Source organism: Rhinichthys klamathensis, unplaced genomic scaffold, assembly GCF_029890125.1.
Source record: "Rhinichthys klamathensis goyatoka isolate OS25496 unplaced genomic scaffold, OSU_Roscu_1.1 h1tg000084l_1, whole genome shotgun sequence".
Taxonomy (NCBI): domain Eukaryota; kingdom Metazoa; phylum Chordata; class Actinopteri; order Cypriniformes; family Leuciscidae; genus Rhinichthys; species Rhinichthys klamathensis.
Genome location: NW_026606625.1, coordinates 871,924 through 893,353, shown reverse-complemented (window position 1 = coordinate 893,353; position 21,430 = coordinate 871,924). Strand labels below are relative to the sequence as shown.

The window sequence follows — 21,430 nt, the reverse complement described above, 5'->3', positions numbered from 1 at the left end:
TATCAGAAGTAAAACATAGGCTAGTTTAAATCATTCTTTTATTTATTTAAAATGTTATTGTGAACACGTGCTTCTTGACGGTTTTGTAATGAACACCGTAGTTAGGACCGATGATGAGTAGCGATTGTGCTTCATGACTGTGTTCTGCAGTTCTCTAATAAAAGGGTATTTCATGCTATTCTGTAGGCCTATCACATGTAGTCGCGCGGTGTCCTCCTGCGCTCCCGTTGTGGACAATATGACTGTAAGGCAGCGCTGATTATTATTATTATTTTTTTTAATACATTTTGAATTACGTTTGGATTTTACTAGATGTAGGCTATATAGCCTAAAACAATCGGCACAAATAACACTGTTGGATTTAATCTTCATGATAATGTGGATATAACGTATGAAATGGAGTGAAAATTAAATGTCATTAATAATCGTTCTTCTCACATTTATTTTCTACAATCTAACTTCAGTTCACTACCTCACCATCTGTGTCGCCAATTCCCTTTGTCTCCAGAATGTGCGTACGCACGGTCAAGAGCATCCTTACGGTGCGCACTCATTTACGCCAAGTTTATTTTTTATAAATCCCGATATGTGCGTGGAAAAATGCGTAGGCCTACGCATAATTCTATGCCCATTTTGTGCGTACGCAACGTTTATACATCAGGCCCCAGCTCTGTTTCTATTTCTCCTTGGCTACAGTGTGGCTACAGGCCTCCTCTCTCCCTCTCTCTCTTTCTCTCTGAAGTGTTTTCGAATTTCATTATAATTGGTCACAGGTGGTTAAAAAGTGCACTAGTGCAGCTCTACTTCTATTGTCCTTGGGTAACAGTACAGGCATAACCTGCTCTCTCTCGCTCCGGTGCATTCTGGGAGTGTGCGAAGGAGTTAGTGTTTGTTGGGTGCGTTTTCTTTTTCGTGCGTTTCGAGGAGAGAGAAGGAGAGAGTCGCGGTCTACCTGCGCCGGTATGGAGTCTCTGTCCCTCCGGAATGGTTGCAGGTGCGAGCCGGAGCCGGGAGTGACGCTGGAGGATCTGATCCTGGTTATCGGGGAGAAGATCGGATTTGATAATGTAGTGTCGGCATCACGTGTGGACAGGGCCGTCGCTAGTGGGGTGAAAGGTGGTGACAATTATAGGGGCCCCCGCTGCCCAGGGGGCCCCACAAAATCCAGCAGTTATACTATTTAGGCCCCTGTTGTATGAATAATTCTAATATTTATATTAGTTGTATGCCTGAGATTTAAATGAAACCACAAAAACGTGCAATTTGGGTAAATATTTTTCCAAATATCTGCTTCTCTTACCTCCATAAAAATGGTTTAGTCCGACCTAAAGTATTTATTAATTATTCAGTCAGACTCAGTGACAAACATCAGATGGACCCAATAAAATTGTAAGTCCCGCCCCAGCTAGTGAACAGAACCAATCAGAGTTGAGGCGGCAGCCCTGAAGTTAACGATGAACTTGGTGGAAGAGCAGGAGACTGACTGACTGAAAAATGTCGGGGAAAAGAAAACATAAATCAGGGAACCAGAAATGCCAGGAAAAGACGGAGAGGGAGACAAGGAGAGTGGTTGTATCCCAGTCGATCAAGACGTTCTTAAAGACCGGTTATGTATTGTTATTTCGCTGGGAATTAGAAAACTTCCGTCTACAGTCTGCCGTGTACAGTCATTTTTTATTATCGGTGCGCGCCGCAATCGACCGAATGATTACGTGGTCTAAATTCCTGTCTTTTTACACTATTGTAACTAGAGTTTTAAAAAAATTACACGAGTCACGACACATTGCATTATGCATCTGACCTGCCGGCTGATGATATTTAAAACATCGAGAAAACATGAATACAACACACTGCACTTGGATTAATAAATGTATTCGCTTTATTTAATAATATTACCAGTTCCATATTATCTTCATTAAAAAATAAGACAATGAATGGTTTTATTTTTTTAATTAGACTGCATTCTTGTCCATTTCTAAATGTTTACTTTTTTGATTTATGAATTATAACAGACTGATGGGGAAAAAAATTATTACTTTTTAAAAATTGGTTTTATTATTATTTAACAATTTCTTGCTTTTTGTTAGTTTTTATTAGTTGTAATTTTTAAATAAACATTTAACTTTTAAAATAAAGGTTTTACAACAACATCACCATCTTCTGTTATGTGGGCCTCCATGTTCATCTATTGTACAGTATATGATATTGGTGGAGGGTGGTGGGGGCCCACATCAATATTTTTTCAGGGGGCCCCGAATCCTCTAGCTACGGCCCTGCGTGTGGATAAAGCGATTGTGGTATTTTTGAAGTCTGAATCGCTGGTAAATCAGTTGACTGTGAGCGGGTTATGGGTGAAAGAAACGTATGTTGCTGTTAACGTGTTATCCGATTCGGCAACAAAAGTTACGATCACTAATGTTCCTCCATTTGTATCGAATGATGCGATTACGAAAGAGTTACAGAAGTTTGGGACGATAGCTAGCCCTGTACAAATGATTCCCCTCGGGTGTAAAAACGCGGCACTTAATCATGTACTTTCCTTTAGCCGCCAGGTCTATATGTTTCTGACTTCACCCACGCGTACTTTAGAAGTTTCCTTCTGTGTGAATCACGGAGAAAACTCGTACATGGTTTCGGCGAGCACTGAGAGTTTGCAGTGTTTTGAGTGCGGAGATTTGGTCCATATACGGTTTGTGTGTCCACATAGAGACGATCAACGGCCGTCCACATCTAGAGCTGATACTGGAGTTACTGTTGAACATCACAGACAAGATAAAGATGAAGCAGAGCAGAGGAGAGTGGAACAAGATGGAGTCACAGACGAGGTGAGTGATAGTGAAGTGTCTAGGATGTGAATGATACTGATGGTGATGGACAAGAGTGGTTATAGCAGACTGCTGAGGATGATGATGATATAATTAAGATGAATGATCGAAAAAAGGGAGTTTTAGAGGAGAATATCAGGCAGCTCTGAGGAAAACATCGCTGATAAGTTAGAAGATTTGTCACAGTCGATCGAGAAAAGGTACTTTCGATAGGGTTGACCATGGTTTTCTGTTTGATACTTTGAAATCTTTTGGTTTTGGGATCATTTTATTAAAAAAATTAAACTATTATACCGAGGCAACATGTAACGTTAGCCTATGATTAAAATGACATGTCCCTATAAGAGTAAAAAGAGGTATCAGGCAGGGCTGTCCTCTCTCAGGTAAACTGCACATTATAGTAATTTAAGCCTTGCTGTGTAGATTAAGTAGAGAGATAACGTCTACAGATTAACACCCTACTTTCTAATATTAATCTTTCTGCACGTTTTCACCCAAAAATGAACTTATGAATTTACTCGCCGTCAAGTCATGCTGCTAGGTGTGTATGACATTCTTCTTTCAGATGAACACAATCAGAGTTATATTAAAAAAATGTCCTGGCTCTTTATAATGGCAGTGAATGGCTGTTTCTGTTTTGAAGTCCATAAAAGTGCATCTATCCATGATAAAATTTCATCTATCCATCATAAAAGTGCATCTGTTCATCATAAAAGTGCATCTATCCATCATAAAAGTGCATCTATCCATCATAAAAGTGCATCTACCCATCATAAAATTTAATCTATCCATCATAAAAGTGCATCTATCCATCATAAAAGTGCATCTGCCCATCATAAAAGTGCATCTATCCATCATAAAAGTGCATCTGCCCATCATAAAAGTGCATCTGCCCATCATAAAAGTGCATCTGCCCATCATAAAAGTGCATCTGCCCATCATAAAAGTGCATCTATCCATGATAAAAGTGCATCTATCCATGATAAAAGTGCATCTATCCATCATAAAAGTGCATCTGCCCATCATAAAAGTGCATCTGCCCATCATAAAAGTGCATCTATCCATGATAAAAGTGCATCTATCCATGATAAAAGTGCATCTATCCATCATAAAAGTGCATCTGCCCATCATAAAAGTGCATCTGCCCATCATAAAAGTGCATCTATCCATGATAAAAGTGCATCTATCCATGATAAAAGTGCATCTCTCCATGATAAAAGTGCATCTATCCATCATAAAAGTGCATCTATCCATCATAAAAGTGCATCTATCCATCATAAAAGTGCATCTGCCCATCATAAAAGTGCATCTATCCATGATAAAAGTGCATCTATCCATCATAAAAGTGCATCTACCCATCATAAAATTTAATCTATCCATCATAAAAGTGCATCTATCCATCATAAAAGTGCATCTGCCCATCATAAAAGTGCATCTATCCATCATAAAAGTGCATCTGCCCATCATAAAAGTGCATCTATCCATCATAAAAGTGCATCTGCCCATCATAAAAGTGCATCTATCCATGATAAAAGTGCATCTATCCATGATAAAAGTGCATCTATCCATGATAAAAGTGCATCTATCCATGATAAAAGTGCATCTATCCATCATAAAAGTGCATCTGCCCATCATAAAAGTGCATCTATCCATCATAAAAGTGCATCTATCCATCATAAAAGTGCATCTATCCATCATAAAAGTGCATCTGCCCATCATAAAAGTGCATCTATCCATGATAAAAGTGCATCTATCCATCATAAAAGTGCATCTATCCATCATAAAAGTGCATCTATCCATCATAAAAGTGCATCTACCCATCATAAAATTTAATCTATCCATCATAAAATTTAATCTATCCATCATAAAAGTGCATCTACCCATCATAAAATTTAATCTATCCATCATAAAAGTGCATCTGCCCATCATAAAAGTGCATCTACCCATCATAAAAGTGCATCTATCCATGATAAAAGTGCATCTATCCATCATAAAAGTGCATCTATCCATCATAAAAGTGCATCTATCCATCATAAAAGTGCATCTATCCATCATAAAAGTGCATCTACCCATCATAAAATTTAATCTATCCATCATAAAAGTGCATCTATCCATCATAAAAGCGCATCTGCCCATCATAAAAGTGCATCTGCCCATCATAAAAGTGCATCTGCCCATCATAAAAGTGCATCTATCCATGATAAAAGTGCATCTATCCATCATAAAAGTGCATCTGCCCATCATAAAAGTGCATCTGCCCATCATAAAAGTGCATCTATCCATGATAAAAGTGCATCTATCCATGATAAAAGTGCATCTATCCATGATAAAAGTGCATCTATCCATGATAAAAGTGCATCTATCCATCATAAAAGTGCATCTGCCCATCATAAAAGTGCATCTGCCCATCATAAAAGTGCATCTATCCATGATAAAAGTGCATCTATCCATGATAAAAGTGCATCTATCCATCATAAAAGTGCATCTATCCATCATAAAAGTGCATCTATCCAACATAAAAGTGCATCTATCCATCATAAAAGTGCATCTATCCATCATAAAAGTGCATCTGCCCATCATAAAAGTGCATCTATCCATCATAAAAGTGCATCTATCCATCATAAAAGTGCATCTATCCATGATAAAAGTGCATCTATCCATCATAAAAGTGCATCTATCCATCATAAAAGTGCATCTACCCATCATAAAATTTAATCTATCCATCATAAAAGTGCATCTATCCATCATAAAAGTGCATCTACCCATCATAAAATTTAATCTATCCATCATAAAAGTGCATCTACCCATCATAAAATTTAATCTATCCATCATAAAAGTGCATCTGCCCATCATAAAAGTGCATCTATCCATGATAAAAGTGCATCTCTCCATGATAAAAGTGCATCTATCCATGATAAAAGTGCATCTATCCATCATAAAAGTGCATCTGCCCATCATAAAAGTGCATCTATCCATGATAAAAGTGCATCTATCCATGATAAAAGTGCATCTATCCATGATAAAAGTGCATCTATCCATGATAAAAGTGCATCTATCCATCATAAAAGTGCATCTGCCCATCATAAAAGTGCATCTATCCATCATAAAAGTGCATCTATCCATCATAAAAGTGCATCTGCCCATCATAAAAGTGCATCTATCCATGATAAAAGTGCATCTATCCATCATAAAAGTGCATCTATCCATCATAAAAGTGCATCTATCCATCATAAAAGTGCATCTATCCATCATAAAAGTGCATCTATCCATCATAAAAGTGCATCTACCCATCATAAAATTTAATCTATCCATCATAAAAGTGCATCTATCCATCATAAAAGTGCATCTACCCATCATAAAATTTAATCTATCCATCATAAAAGTGCATCTACCCATCATAAAATTTAATCTATCCATCATAAAAGTGCATCTGCCCATCATAAAAGTGCATCTACCCATCATAAAAGTGCATCTATCCATGATAAAAGTGCATCTATCCATGATAAAAGTGCATCTATCCATCATAAAAGTGCATCTATCCATCATAAAAGTGCATCTATCCATCATAAAAGTGCATCTATCCATCATAAAAGTGCATCTACCCATCATAAAATTTAATCTATCCATCATAAAAGTGCATCTATCCATCATAAAAGCGCATCTATCCATCATAAAAGTGCATCTATCCATCATAAAAGTGCATCTGCCCATCATAAAAGTGCATCTATCCATCATAAAAGTGCATCTGCCCATCATAAAAGTGCATCTATCCATCATAAAAGCGCATCTATCCATCATAAAAGTGCATCTATCCATCATAAAAGTGCATCTGCCCATCATAAAAGTGCATCTGCCCATCATAAAAGTGCATATGCCCATCATAAAAGTGCATCTGCCCATCATAAAAGTGCATCTATCCATGATAAAAGTGCATCTATCCATGATAAAAGTGCATCTATCCATCATAAAAGTGCATCTATCCATCATAAAAGTGCATCTATCCATCATAAAAGCGCATCTATCCATCATAAAAGTGCATCTGCCCATCATAAAAGTGCATCTGCCCATCATAAAAGTGCATCTGCCCATCATAAAAGTGCATCTGCCCATCATAAAAGTGCATCTGCCCATCATAAAAGTGCATCTATCCATGATAAAAGTGCATCTATCCATCATAAAAGTGCATCTGCCCATCATAAAAGTGCATCTGCCCATCATAAAAGTGCATCTATCCATGATAAAAGTGCATCTATCCATGATAAAAGTGCATCTATCCATGATAAAAGTGCATCTATCCATCATAAAAGTGCATCTATCCATCATAAAAGTGCATCTGCCCATCATAAAAGTGCATCTATCCATGATAAAAGTGCATCTATCCATGATAAAAGTGCATCTATCCATGATAAAAGTGCATCTATCCATCATAAAAGTGCATCTATCCATCATAAAAGTGCATCTATCCATCATAAAAGTGCATCTGCCCATCATAAAAGTGCATCTGTCCATCATAAAAGTGCATCTATCCATCATAAAAGTGCATCTATCCATGATAAAAGTGCATCTATCCATCATAAAAGTGCATCTATCCATCATAAAAGTGCATCTATCCATCATAAAAGTGCATCTACCCATCATAAAATTTAATCTATCCATCATAAAAGTGCATCTATCCATCATAAAAGTGCATCTACCCATCATAAAATTTAATCTATCCATCATAAAAGTGCATCTACCCATCATAAAATTTAATCTATCCATCATAAAAGTGCATCTGCCCATCATAAAAGTGCATCTGCCCATCATAAAAGTGCATCTACCCATCATAAAATTTAATCTATCCATCATAAAAGTGCATCTGCCCATCATAAAAGTGCATCTACCCATCATAAAATTTAATCTATCCATCATAAAAGTGCATCTATCCATCATAAAAGTGCATCTATCCATCATAAAAGTGCATCTGCCCATCATAAAAGTGCATCTGTCCATCATAAAAGTGCATCTGTCCATCATAAAAGTGCATCTGCCCATCATAAAAGTGCATCTGTCCATCATAAAAGTGCATCTGTCCATCATAAAAGTGCATCTGTCCATCATAAAAGTGCATCTGTCCATCATAAAAGTGCATCTGTCCATCATAAAAGTGCATCTGTCCATCATAAAAGTGCATCTGCCCATCATAAAAGTGCATCTGTCCATCATAAAAGTGCATCTGTCCATCATAAAAGTGCATCTGTCCATCATAAAAGTGCATCTGTCCATCATAAAAGTGCATCTGGCCATCATAAAAGTGCATCTGCCCATCATAAAAGTGCATCTGTCCATCATAAAAGTGCATCTGTCCATCATAAAAGTGCATCTGCCCATCATAAAAGTGCATCTGTCCATCATAAAAGTGCATCTGTCCATCATAAAAGTGCATCTGTCCATCATAAAAGTGCATCTGTCCATCATAAAAGTGCATCTGTCCATCATAAAAGTGCATCTGTCCATCATAAAAGTGCATCTATCCATCATAAAAGTGCATCTGTCCATCATAAAAGTGCATCTGTCCATCATAAAAGTGCTCCACACGCTCCGGGGGGTTAATAAAGGTCTTCTGAAGCGATGCGTTTGTGTAAGAAGCATATCCATATGTAAAACTTTATAAAGTAAAATAACTAGCTTCCAGACAAACGAACATACAGTAAATTTGCATTTAGCAGTTGATCATGTGATGCACTGAACGTTCTAATTACACTGATGTGATCCAAAGGTTTAATCTAATATGTGTAGCAGGGCATTCAGTTACTTTTAAAAGGACAAACAGAATTGCTGGCTATAAAAATCTTTAATTTCCTCACGTTTTACCCCTGATTTTATGTGAGAGTCGGCATGAGCCACTGACAGATGACAGTTACCTCGACCCCACGGTTGACAGTTGACATCCACGCCCATTTAAGTTGCATTTTTCTAAAAGATTGTGAGGTAGACTGAAGCTGAAAGAGGGGGGTTTCATGACCCTTAAACACATGTACATGGCTAAGCTTTAGTTAACGCAGTCACATGATCCTTTTTCTCCCAGATATGTTCAGCTAAATTATCAAGGTGGTGTAATTGAATCATTTCATTTATTGTGAATATCTCTTCATTCAGAGTCAGTGGAGGAGATCAAACTCATCAGATTCTCCTGCATCTTCATCATGGCTGATTCACAAGCATCCAGAGATGGAGATTCTTCACCAGGACGCAGGTACTTTCAACAAACACTGTTAAATAGTGTATTACACCACAGAAAATTGTATTACATCCCCCCCCCCCCCCCCCCACCCCACTGATCATAAAAATGTGTAGCCTATTTTTGTCTGATTTTTGTTGTTGTTTATTTGTTTGTTTTTAAAAAACACAATATTGGCCCGTTTCACAGACAAGGCTTAAGCTAGTCCCGGACTTAAATGCATGTTTTAGCTGTTTTAACTGAAAATATATCAGTGCCATTGTTTTTCTCAAGATTCACACCAGTAATTTTTTTCTAAGGCACGTTTATAAATGCTAATAAAAAGTCCTAATTGAACTAAGGCCTAAGCCTGGCTTAATCCAAGCCTTGTCTGTGAAACCAGGCCAGTGTGCAAGATCTTTGGATTAAAATAACCAATAACCACTAGAATTTTTTTATATATTTGGTTAACTTGTGTACTAACAATATCCCAAATGTTTTTAACAATGTTTAAATCCTGAGAAATCAGCTATTTTAACCAGTGTAACGTCCCGTGTCATTGCGTCGCCTGTCAATGACGTCATATCCGCGTTACCCTCGATTTATGGTTTTACTTCCGTAATTCCTTCCATGAAAACGCCAAAGACGCTTTAATATATTATGTGTTTTATTAGACAGTTGAGCAACTGTTTGGATACCTTTATCAACAGAAAATAATCATTGTTATATAGCTCAACATGGTTAATGTTATTGTTTAAATCTCTTGTTTTCTTGATTTACCGCGAGTAACATGTTTGTGCCTCAGAGACAAAACTATTGTCAAGTGTCTAACATAGCATAATCAGAACAAGCTTTATTTGTAGTAAGAGTAATACAGCATTTTCTCTCCCGTACAATATATTTGAAAATTAATTGGGTGCCATTTAGTCACACAGGTCATCCATCTTTTATTAATTTGATATTCTAATTTCGATCTATCTTACTGCAGTGTGTAACAAGTGTCTCATAGCAGCCACCGAGCGAAAGCACAGTGTAACGTTATAACTAGGGTTGGGTATCGTTTGGGTTTTTTTCGATACCGGTGCCAAATCGATACTTTTAAAACGATACTGGTCCCTAAATGGTGCCTGAACCAATGCTTTTAAAAAAAGAGCTTCAAAACGATGGTGAATGACATTAAAAAAACTGCTTTTTTATTGAAAAAATTAAAATAAAAAATTCTTAAAATTGAATTTATTAATTTTAGTTAAGAAAGGGGTGGATGTTAAATTTAACTGTAATCGTAAAATAAACATTAACAACAAAACGAAAGGGGAAGCAGCGCCTGTCTGCGGCATATAAGCATAATAAAAACAGCAATGTAAAATGTCAACACAAAGCAAACACTGATCTCCATGATGGTGACCTCAAATGAAACATTTTCAATAAGACATCAACATCTAAACCTCTGTTAATTCTCAATAAGAACTTCTGTAGACGTCTGACAGAAATAAAGTCAGTCTGGTTAGTAATAAGTGAAGCTGGTAATGCTGTTTGTGGAGTTGTTTAATCAGATCTTGAGAGAGTTAATGTCTTTTATCTTCAGTTCATCTAAGGCTGTGTCTGAATAAAGTTGTAGTTTGTGTTCTTATTACTCTTTCGAAAGATGATTGAAAGAATGTTTCAGGAACATCACACTAGCCTTTAAATAACATTCTAGTAACATTAAAGAAACTGGATATTTTTATGTTCTTGGAATGTTAGAAATCAACCTTCCTATAATGTTGAATTTTAAATCAAAATTAAGTTGAAAGAACGTTTGAGGAACATTATACCTTTTAAAAAACGTTCCTCTAACGTCAAGAAAACTGGACATTTTTCACGTTCCCAGAACCAAAACTGAATATTTGGAGAACGTTCTTATAACAAAAGTCTGTTAGCTGGGGAAACACTGAAGAAAGAGTTTGATTTGATTTGGGAAAAGAATAATAAGATCATCGCAGATATTGACATATTGAAAGATGTGAGAGAGATCTTCAGTAGCTTTAAACAGAACAAGTACAACAATATTCTCACTGTGCAAAGTTACTCTGAATATGTCATTTTCAGAAAGTCCTTAAAAAACTGCAATACACAAGATATAAATGTGATAACTCTCAGGCCAGAAGGTGAAGCCCAAATAAGAACATTAGTCGAAAATGTTGTTCAGCAGACAGACAAACTGATTCAGTCATCCAACATTTCAAAGATGGGCTACAACATCAGCTTCCTTCAAGAACTTGCATCACGTTGCATCAAGAACAGTGTAACAGAACATCAAAGAAAATGCAAGATATGTCATTTTAAGGATGATTTCTATATGGATTTGGTTTATTCCATCTGTAAGAGAGCAAACATGATGATCACTGACCAACACATACTCTTTATGGAAGCCAAGAATCCTGATCTCTATCATGAGAAGAGGAGAGAAGAATATTACAGTATTTTCCAGAAATACTGTCATGGAACAACATCAGCTTCCATTTTGGGTGAGAACATCTGTCAGAAACTTAAAGAGCCCATTGAGCAGAGTGTCTACAAGAAGACTGCCAGAGATTTGGCTGATGAAATGAGATCAAACTGTGAATCACTGAATGGAAACAGATCAAAACTGGATAAACACATCCTGAAGACACTGGCGGAAGAGAAGGATTTTGAAAAATACATGAACTACATTCACAAACCCAGAGATCACCTCAAGAGTTTCATCAGAGATGAAGTCCGTCGGTACATCACTGATAAGTCCAGTGTCAGTGTTTTACCCAAGACGAAGAAGAACATTGAACTCCTGCAGCAGAAGATCACGAAAGCAGCACATGAATCTACTGAACATGTTCAAGAGTACAGAGGAGATGTTTGTTTGTGGTTGAAGAGTTTCACACAGCAGCTCTCAGATGAGCTGATCTTCTCTGAAAAAGACTGCACTGGAGTGAAACATGATGATGTTAATGATTTCAACCTACTAGAAGATGTGATATAGCTTCCTGCTATAATGTCAGACATCAGCAGAGAGTTAAACAATGTAAAAATGGACCTCAAGTTCAGTCTAGATAAGCTTCTGATTGATCACTTCTGTCAGTGCTGTTGGGCTCAGTGTCCGTTCTGTAGAGCCGTCTGCACCAACACCATAGAAAACCATGATGGAGAACACAGTGTTCCTTTCCACAGAGTGACTGGAATTAATGGCTTCTATCACAGTTGTACATAGAATCTTGGTAATGATATCTGCACAGATTTAGTGGCATGCAATATGTATATTAATGACAGCACTGGGAGATCTGTATTATTTAGAGACTACAGACAATTAGGAGGAGTTTATGCAGACTGGAGCATCACCCCTGACCACTCCAATCTGCACTACTGGAAGTGGTTTGTGTGCAAATTCCAGAAAGATCTGGAAAAATACTACAACAAAACATTTGCGGGGAAGGGAAGGATATCAGATGAATGGAGAAGATTCACAAAACAGGAAGCTATTGAGAGCTTACATACATATTTCGAGGGGAGTGGAGATAGAACAAGATTCTAAGAATGCCATCAGATCGAAGTCAGAAATAAGTCTCCATTACATACATCAGTGAGATTCTGAAATCATCTACACATTAGATGAGAGGAGCTTCATCAAATTCACTAGAAGAGAATTAAATACAAGATTAAATTCCTCGTCATACCTGTGAAATTATTTTAACAACATATGTCTGAACATATTCCTGATTAATAAAGTTAAAAATATCTGACGTATAAAATCTAATCTCTATTATCAAACAAAAAAGTACTAATAATAGATTGTGACACTGTTAAAGCTCAGTGATTGTAATCAGATGGTTGGAGAAAAGGTTTTTTTTATTTAATTTTTTTTATAATTTGTTTTTAATACTAAATGACTGACCTGTTGATCTATAAGCAAATCAGGTGTAAATGTACTTCACTCAATAAATAACATCAAGACTCATGATAAATTCATTTGCTCAAAACACCATGTCAAGTGTCTTTTTACACATACACACACTAATATGTATATATTAGTGCTGGGCAATGATTACATTTTTGAATCACTATTAATCGCATGCTTTTCTGCGATTAATCGCATAGTGTGCAACATTCAATAATGAATTAAAAAGTAGTGTATTGCACACTTTTATTTTAAAAGTACTGCTATATAAACAAAAGCAGTTGTAATATGTATTGTAAATCTCAACTTAAACATGAATGTAATCAAATCAAATATAAAACCAAAGCTATTTGCCACTGCCAGGGCATTACTATTTTATCTAGTTTGTTATAGAAAAACAAGTTACCCTCAGAGTCATGTTCATAATATTATAACAGGCACCTTCCGAGCAACAGCAAGGTAACATTTATAAATCGGTTTTCTTTTCTTTCGTTTTTCTGAATAGGTACCAGCAGAAACATTTTCTTTTATCATGGAGCAGCATAAAACTGTTCAGTAGCAAGTGTCCCTGTTAGAGTGAGGTGAAGTGGTCGTCGAGCACAAAAAAAAAGTACACAGCTGGGATTCACTGTGCAGGCCAGGGGACTTTTTAAGTCAACTTTGTAGTGGTTAAAAATAACTTTGGTTCTATCAACTCCGCCTTCTGGAAGAGATTTAATATGAAAATGTCCATGTTAAGGGGTTCTCACACCGGACAAGACGCCACGCCACGCCATGCCACATCACGTCTTTCAAAATTCGAGCACATTATTTTCATTCAGTGTACACACACCGGCAGCGGCATTCGGCAACTGTCTGCGGCGCCCAGCTACGGCTCAGTACCCTGTTCAAAATCCTGCTGCGCCATTTACATAGTTTTATATGGAATTTACATTATATTTTTCTCAAATCGTTGTTAATGTAGCCTACTGACTTCAACCTGTGCTCCAAGATACATTTAGTTTTACATTCATTTACATAAGTAGTGATTATGATGCAGCAAGTCTCAAAATGATTGATGAACGTATAATTGATTAACCTCTTGACCTTGCCCCTCCCCGTGCCCTAGCGATGACCTTGGGTATCCTCCGGGGCTAAAAATGACCTATGACCATTGAGTAATTGGCTAATGTGTATGATCTTGTGAGTAGACTATGATTAATTTTTTAACTTTGACACATTGGAAGTCATGAGGGTTATTTTTGAGCTCTGACATCAGGTTGTGTCACATGCAGCTCCCTCCCACCCGCCGCATTCCATCTCAGGGTTATATAAATGGGGACTGTGGAAGTGATGAAAAGAGATTTTCTAATAATGAAATAAACAATTTAACAAATCTTGAGTATCACACACACACACACACACACACACACACACACACACACACACACACACACACACGCGTATATTTCACAAGATTTCACACTAGCTAAAGTTGAAAAACATTCTGTTCTTTAAAAGAATATAAATTAAATGATTATAAAATAAATATCTTACTAAAAATCTACTGAACCATAGTGCACCAATTATTTTAGTTTTAGATAAACAAAAAATAAAGAAAATCATCTTACATTTTCAGAGAGTTGAAGAAGTCAATCCTGACACATCATTGTCCATACAACGAATGAATGGGTTTACAAAAATGCAATAAGTTTAAAGTTGTAATACAAAAGATCCCAGAGTGTTTCTCTCTCACAACAGCGTTTGACAGTCTGTGAGTCAGAGGGGAGGGGGTGTGTTCAGTGATCAGGATGTGATATTGTGAATGTTTTTCTAGTGCAAAATTTATTTTAAAGTACAATCTTAAGTTTCAATTAAATATTTAAAGTCTTAATAAAAACAAATATTCTACATCGATGGTCTGTGGTAAAACTTGACTTGAACTTAAAGTATATTTTTTTATTTATCAGGGGTATGTAAAATAATTCGAAATTTGAAGCATCACACGCCATCTCACACATGTGAAATGTTCACGAAATACTTAAGTTGTATCTGTAAGAAAAATCACCACATATCTTCAGAGAGAGGTGACACGCTGAAAACATTTATAAAGTGTGAAACCTCATGTGGCCACCATTGATAAGCTGATTATAAGGTCCTTCTTCTAGCCACCACATCTTATGAGAAAGAAGTTACCTGACAATTATGAGCACTTTAGGATGTAGGATAGCTGACAAGGTGTCTATTATGTCCTAAAATGTGGACGATGATTGTATCTACTTTTAATTAGTCTTTGTTTAACATAAAGCAGGCATGAAAACGGGTCAGGGGTGAAAAAGGTGAGAAGGATATTACCCCTCTAGGGGGGTCCGGGGTCATGCTCCTCCGGAAGAAAATTTTAAATATTCCATATTTTAAAGCATCAATCTGATGCATTTTGAGATGCATTTTTTGCCCACTTGGGAAGAGCTGGAGAAACTTAACTTCAGCCATGAGGCAAAAATATTATGGCCTCCTTACTAAGTATTATGCAAGCCATTTCATGCCAGCCTGTCACTGGGTCTAACATTTACAATATATGAGGCATAATGTGGTAAGGGCACCACAAATGGCTTAATGCATAACCCCCACAAGAGATGGTGGACCACTGTACCGCCTTGTCAGTCCTCTCACCTCAAAATCATCCTCCCTCCTTAAACTAGTACAAATGAAAATGTAATTCCTAATATCAGAAATAGACATTACTAGAAAAAGTACATTCTTAATATCAATAATTCTAAATAATAATTTTAAATAGTACAAATTTAATTATTGATATAAAAAATGCATCCTGTGAATGAATAAAAGCTAAAATGGCTTGCCATAGCATGTCACTTGTGTTTTAAATGAAAAAAGCAATACTTGATGGTTATTATTTACTGAGGGATGTGCATTCATATTGACCAGTATGTCCAGCCAATCAACATATTAAATGCAATATAGCCTATAAATCAATAGTTAATGTCAATACATTGCTTTACATCTTGCTTTATTGCAGAGTTGTAACTAAACTGACTTGGAGACTAGATAATCATTGTCTTTTTTTAAATGTATGTGCGCCTATAATGAGGAGTGCCATCACGCCCCTATTGTACTGGTCCCCACAGATGTTTAGGGGAGATGACCACTAATGGCGCAATGGATAAGACACATGCCTTTGGTGAGAGACCCGGGTTCGAATCCACTGTGAGACACCAATGTGTCCCTGAGCAAGACACTTAACCCCTAGTTGGTCCAGAGGCGTGCGACCTCTGACATATATAGCAATTGTAAGTCGCTTTGGATAAAAGCATCAGCTAAATGTAAAAAAATGTAAATGTTTCTGTTGGAAAGTGCGCGTTTCATTTCGTGCACGCGCATATGAACGCATGTTAACACGCGACGCGGTTATCTTTTCCGAGCTGCAGTTTATAAACAAACACTGTTGCCCTTTGTCGTTTATCAAACGTAATACATAATTGTATTTCACTCTCACTTTTTTTGTCAGGCACAAAGTCACAAAACACAGCCCTGGAAGTGGCCGGCCTTGAGTAATTTGCGGGGCCCTACGCAACTTGCATAGTGTGCGTATAGGGCTGATCAGCTCTGATCACTCACCTCAGTCAGGTAAATCGCCGAGGCCAGGCGTCAGCACGAGCAAAGCGAACTGCTTGGTATCAGGTAATGGTATTCCCCTACCTTCCCAGAGAAAGAAACTGGTGATGCAAGCCCCTTCGCGCTAATATTTCCATGCACTCGTGCTCCCTTCTGGCACGCGCACCCCCCCGCCCCCTTCCCCCTTTCCCCCTTCCCCCTTTAAACATTTTTTCATCGAATGTACACAATTCACGTAGGTCACCTATTTTGGTTTCAAAACGGCGAATTTCGCCGAAAGGTGAGTGATTTTCATGTCTGATAAAGCGTTGCCTGCAGATACAAGGCTTTCCTCAAAAGAGCTAGTCATTATGCAAAACGATAAAATAACTAATGCATTAATGATTGTGACGGGGCGCATAGCTACCGTCACGGCAGCGATACGCTACCTACTCTTGTACACAAAGACTGAGTGCAAATGTGACCTGTATGTGTTTGTCTAGCATGTTAATGTCTTCTGTTAATCTTTATACTGTTTTAAATCAACGGTTAACCTAGCCTTTCTCCGCAAAACCCCATAGTTATCCCGTAGCTTTCGTGTGCACACATCTAACATCTAATACTACGGTGATTTATATGCTATAGCTATTACTACCAACACATATCTTACTGTTTCAAAACCCATACCATTTACTTCACATTCATAACTAGTACAGTAACCACGCAACACATGTCTTCATTAATTATGTATCTGTTTATTTCTTTTAAGAGAAACATAGCTTTGACATACCGTCTTTGTCGTACTGGCGTATTCGGTTTGTTTGTGTAAAGGAGAATTTGCCGCAATTGGGGGGTTTAAATGACGTTATGACTTCCGGGTCAGTAGGAAGTGACCCGGAGTTTGAGTTGTTAATTTTTAGTTGTTAAATATGACTTGTGGCTTGCCAATTGTTAGCTGAAACTATAGAAATAATATTCTGAAGTTTTCTAGTTTAATAGAGGTAGTATTTCGGCTGTTTTTAAGCATTTATGTCTTTGTCATCTGAGCCACCCCTGCACTAGTGCGCACTGTTGACGTTGACAGCAGCGCGGATTGATAGAAATGGATAGAAAATAGTGCCGATTAAAACTGAGGTATGAATTTTGACCGGCGTGTTTTTTGTGTGGTAAATTAATCAAGTTTTGAAACGCAAATCATTTTTTCACGTAAAAACGCACAGTTTTGTGGCCCCGGAAAATAACCGGGAGTACTTTATTGAGAAACTTCCAGCGACCAGAACTCTGACCAGGGAGGTGACAACAGAGTGGGTCAGTGTGTGTGCACTATAGTGCTGGTAAGGATTGCATACAACTTCATGTCTTAAATGGGTGAACTAACCCTTTAATGTTTTTGAAAGAAGTCTCTTTGATGCTCAAGAAACATTTCTTATTATTATCAATGTCTGACTGTCTTCTCCTCCATCTTTTCCACAGCATAGGAGTAAAAGTCATCATCAAAATAATCTTTAAAAAGCCAACACAATGTTTTTGTTTACCTTTGCGAATAAATAAACTTCTCCAAAGATTGGTTCCTGTTCAGAACTTGACTGACAACTTCAGGAACATCACACTAACCTTTAAATAACATTCTAGTAACATTAAGCCATCATGAAAAAAATACTATAGTACATTATAGTTCAATTATTCTAGTAAATACTATAGTGTTTTTGAACCATACAAAACAAAATCCCCAGTGTTTAAAATTGACACTGCTTAGTGTTTATATGAGTCCACACTCAGAGTGTTTTATGTAACACTGAAGCAGTGTTGAAGTTAATGAGATAATTAAGTGAATAATTGAGTGATAATTGAGCATTATTGAAGACACCTGATGTTTATAAGCAGAATCACTGAAGGAGAAAAGCACTAAGTTTAAATCACCATTATGGTGATCAGTGTTTGCTTTAGTTGGGCTCTTGACCCATACATTAAATTTAGTTTGGCTGCTGTAACTGAGTTATAACTGCCAGATGAACAAAGAGAAAAATGTGATCTGATGTTGTTGGTTGTTTTAACATAATCCTTTTTTGACCTGAATCACTGAACTCATTTAGAGCCTAATCTCTGAGTTAGGTTTACTTTATTGATTATAGCAGCACTGGCCTTGTACAGTATAATAATTTTAGCATTTTTTTAGCATTTCTGTTATAATCTTGTAATTTGATAAAATCACAGATTATTTTATAATCTGTTAACTGGGCTGCAGCTTCTTAAACATCACCGGATGGCACAGGATTAGTTCACCATTATTTACATCGATCCTCGTTGATCAAACATGAACGTTCATAGAACAATTCCAGAAGAATCAGTTCCCAAAGAAACAGTGAAACATACACTAAGGTAAGGGGAAGGTTTGATGGGTATCATTACATTTCACTCTTCATACAGACACAAGCAGTGATGCAACTTTAAAAGGTGTTAACAGCTTAGCCATGCTGCATTTTTAACATTTGAAAAATGATGACAGACAGCAGATACAAATGCATGCTTATAGTTTAATATCAATCACATTCAAACTGAAGATGCAGAAGACAGATTTAAAGAAACCCTTCTCAAAGCCCAACTTGAGCTGAACTGGTTGCGTCGTCCTCAAGCCATGAAGCGAGAGTGTTCAGTCTTCTGTTTACTGTTCTTACTTGCACTACATAAAGAAAACGTGCAAATGTTATTTTATGGAATATTATTATTTTTGACATCTATCTGTGTAAAACATTCCAGATTTGATTTCAGTTTTGATCATGCACTTAGTACCTTGGGAAGATTTTTTGTTCCGTAGCGAACATTGGCGAGTACATGTTCACAGTTGTTCATGATTGGGTCCCACCACACACAGTTTTTGTGTAACTGCATAATTTCCTTTATCATATCATCTTTTTTTATAGGGTTGTATCCTTTCTCGTCTTTGTCTTTGCCCTTGTCCAGATAGTTAAACACCTCAGGCTTATCAGAGAGTTTCTTCAATGTATCAAATACACACACTGGATCCTTGGATAGTTCGCCTCCTATTGATAGAGAATCAGAGGTTCAGTACAGGGCCAATAGTTCTTTCTGTCAGGAAAAGTGTTCTGTTGTAGTTTAAACCTCAAACGCCATCGGGACAAATGTGGGCATAATCTTTTTTTATATAGTTTCCTCAATCTGAGCTGTACAAAACTTGGCTACTTTTCCTGAGTTTCTTGAACACACACACACACACACACACACACACACACACACACACAAACACACACACACACACACACACACGGACTCGATTCAACAATGTTAAGAGGTTGAAAAAAACCCTCCTTAATTCGTCCTTCATGGACAAAAGTGGGCACCCATAGGAAATGAATGGGAAATACTATAATTCAGGGTATTTTTTAATTTGTCTAATAAAAATCAATAAATCCAACACAATGCAGATACATAAAGGGGTGAGGCTATAACATTTTCAATGTGGCAACACTCACACTCTTTCTCACACACACACACACACACACACACACACACACACACACACACACACACACACACACACACACACACACACACACACACACACACACACACACACACACACACACACACACACACACACACACACACACACACACACACACACACACACACACACACACACACACACACACACAAATCCACAAAAGCATTGCATTGAAAGACATGGAATGAGCCTATGACAGCAATATTTGTTTTGTCAAATAAAAATCTGTCACTCATGCATACACTAAAGAATTGAATGAGCCAATAAATAAGCAATTTAAAAAAAAAAATTGCCAATCAGCCACTAGGCAAAACACACACACACACACACACACTCTCTCTCACACACACACACAGACACACACACACAGACACACAAAGATGTTGTACATTGTTTATTCGTATATGTTGTTTACCATTTACTTTTATGAAATTATTGTTAGGTTTATTGTTTATTCTTACCTATTTGGTACTTTTTTGAGTTATTGAAATGTGATGTTTTTTGTTAGAAATAAATAATTACTCTGTCTCCTATTTTGTCTTTTCCTCATGGTTATAATTGTCTTTACTGTAAGCATATTTTGGCATCTTTTAGTCTCACCCAACACAAATGTTTTTTGTTTTTTTAAATACACTTTTAACTTGTGATAAAATATAAAAATTAATAGGTTAAGATACTACAGCCATCTGTGGCTATTGATATTTTTGCTTTTTTGCTTTTTTTGCCATTATTATACCATCATATGTCACCAGATTTATTATTTTTTTTAGGTTTTGGCTCTCTAACTTCCTGGCTTTTTTATTTAGGCTATGTATTTATATATATTTTTTTACTTAAAGGGGCTATGTGTAGGTTTTTACTTAAAAAAATCTTTAAGATAGAGTTTTCATTTGTACATTTATGAGCCAACCATAATGTAATAGAAAGAATGACACCTTGACTGTCCACCACGGTTGCCTCTATCAGCCTGTAGCTGTAAGCTCAATTGTGTGTGGAGGAGTCGGGTCCGAATTGGTGCGAAAATTCACAAAATGTGACGTCATGCGCGTTCTCGTCTACTTGGGCTTACATCCGTACGGCAGCCATTAGTAAGCAGCGGCAATCGCTAGCAGTAGTGTTTCAAATGGACTCTGCGGACGGAAAGAAGCGACCAGCCTCCAGCACAATCCAGACACCCACGGAAACTCCTCGTAAGTAAAAAAAAAAAAAAAAAAGCCTAATCTAGTGCAGCCAAATTAGAGAGTGACCGGCGTCAGGCAAAGACAAGAGTCAACATCGGAGCGGCATTTGATTCTTGGAGGGAGCTCCGGTCAGCGCTGGGTATAAAAACAGACCCCGAGCTGGCTTTCTTTTTACTGCAAAGGTAAGACTTTTCTTACCTC

The 21,430-nt window shown here is 37.1% G+C and overlaps 1 pseudogene; it reads left to right on the top strand.

The window, feature by feature from the left end:
• The first annotated feature begins 962 nt into the window (after positions 1-962).
• On the top strand, positions 963-12,597 carry LOC130085653 (interferon-induced very large GTPase 1-like; annotated as a pseudogene).
• The last annotated feature ends 8,833 nt before the right edge of the window (positions 12,598-21,430 follow it).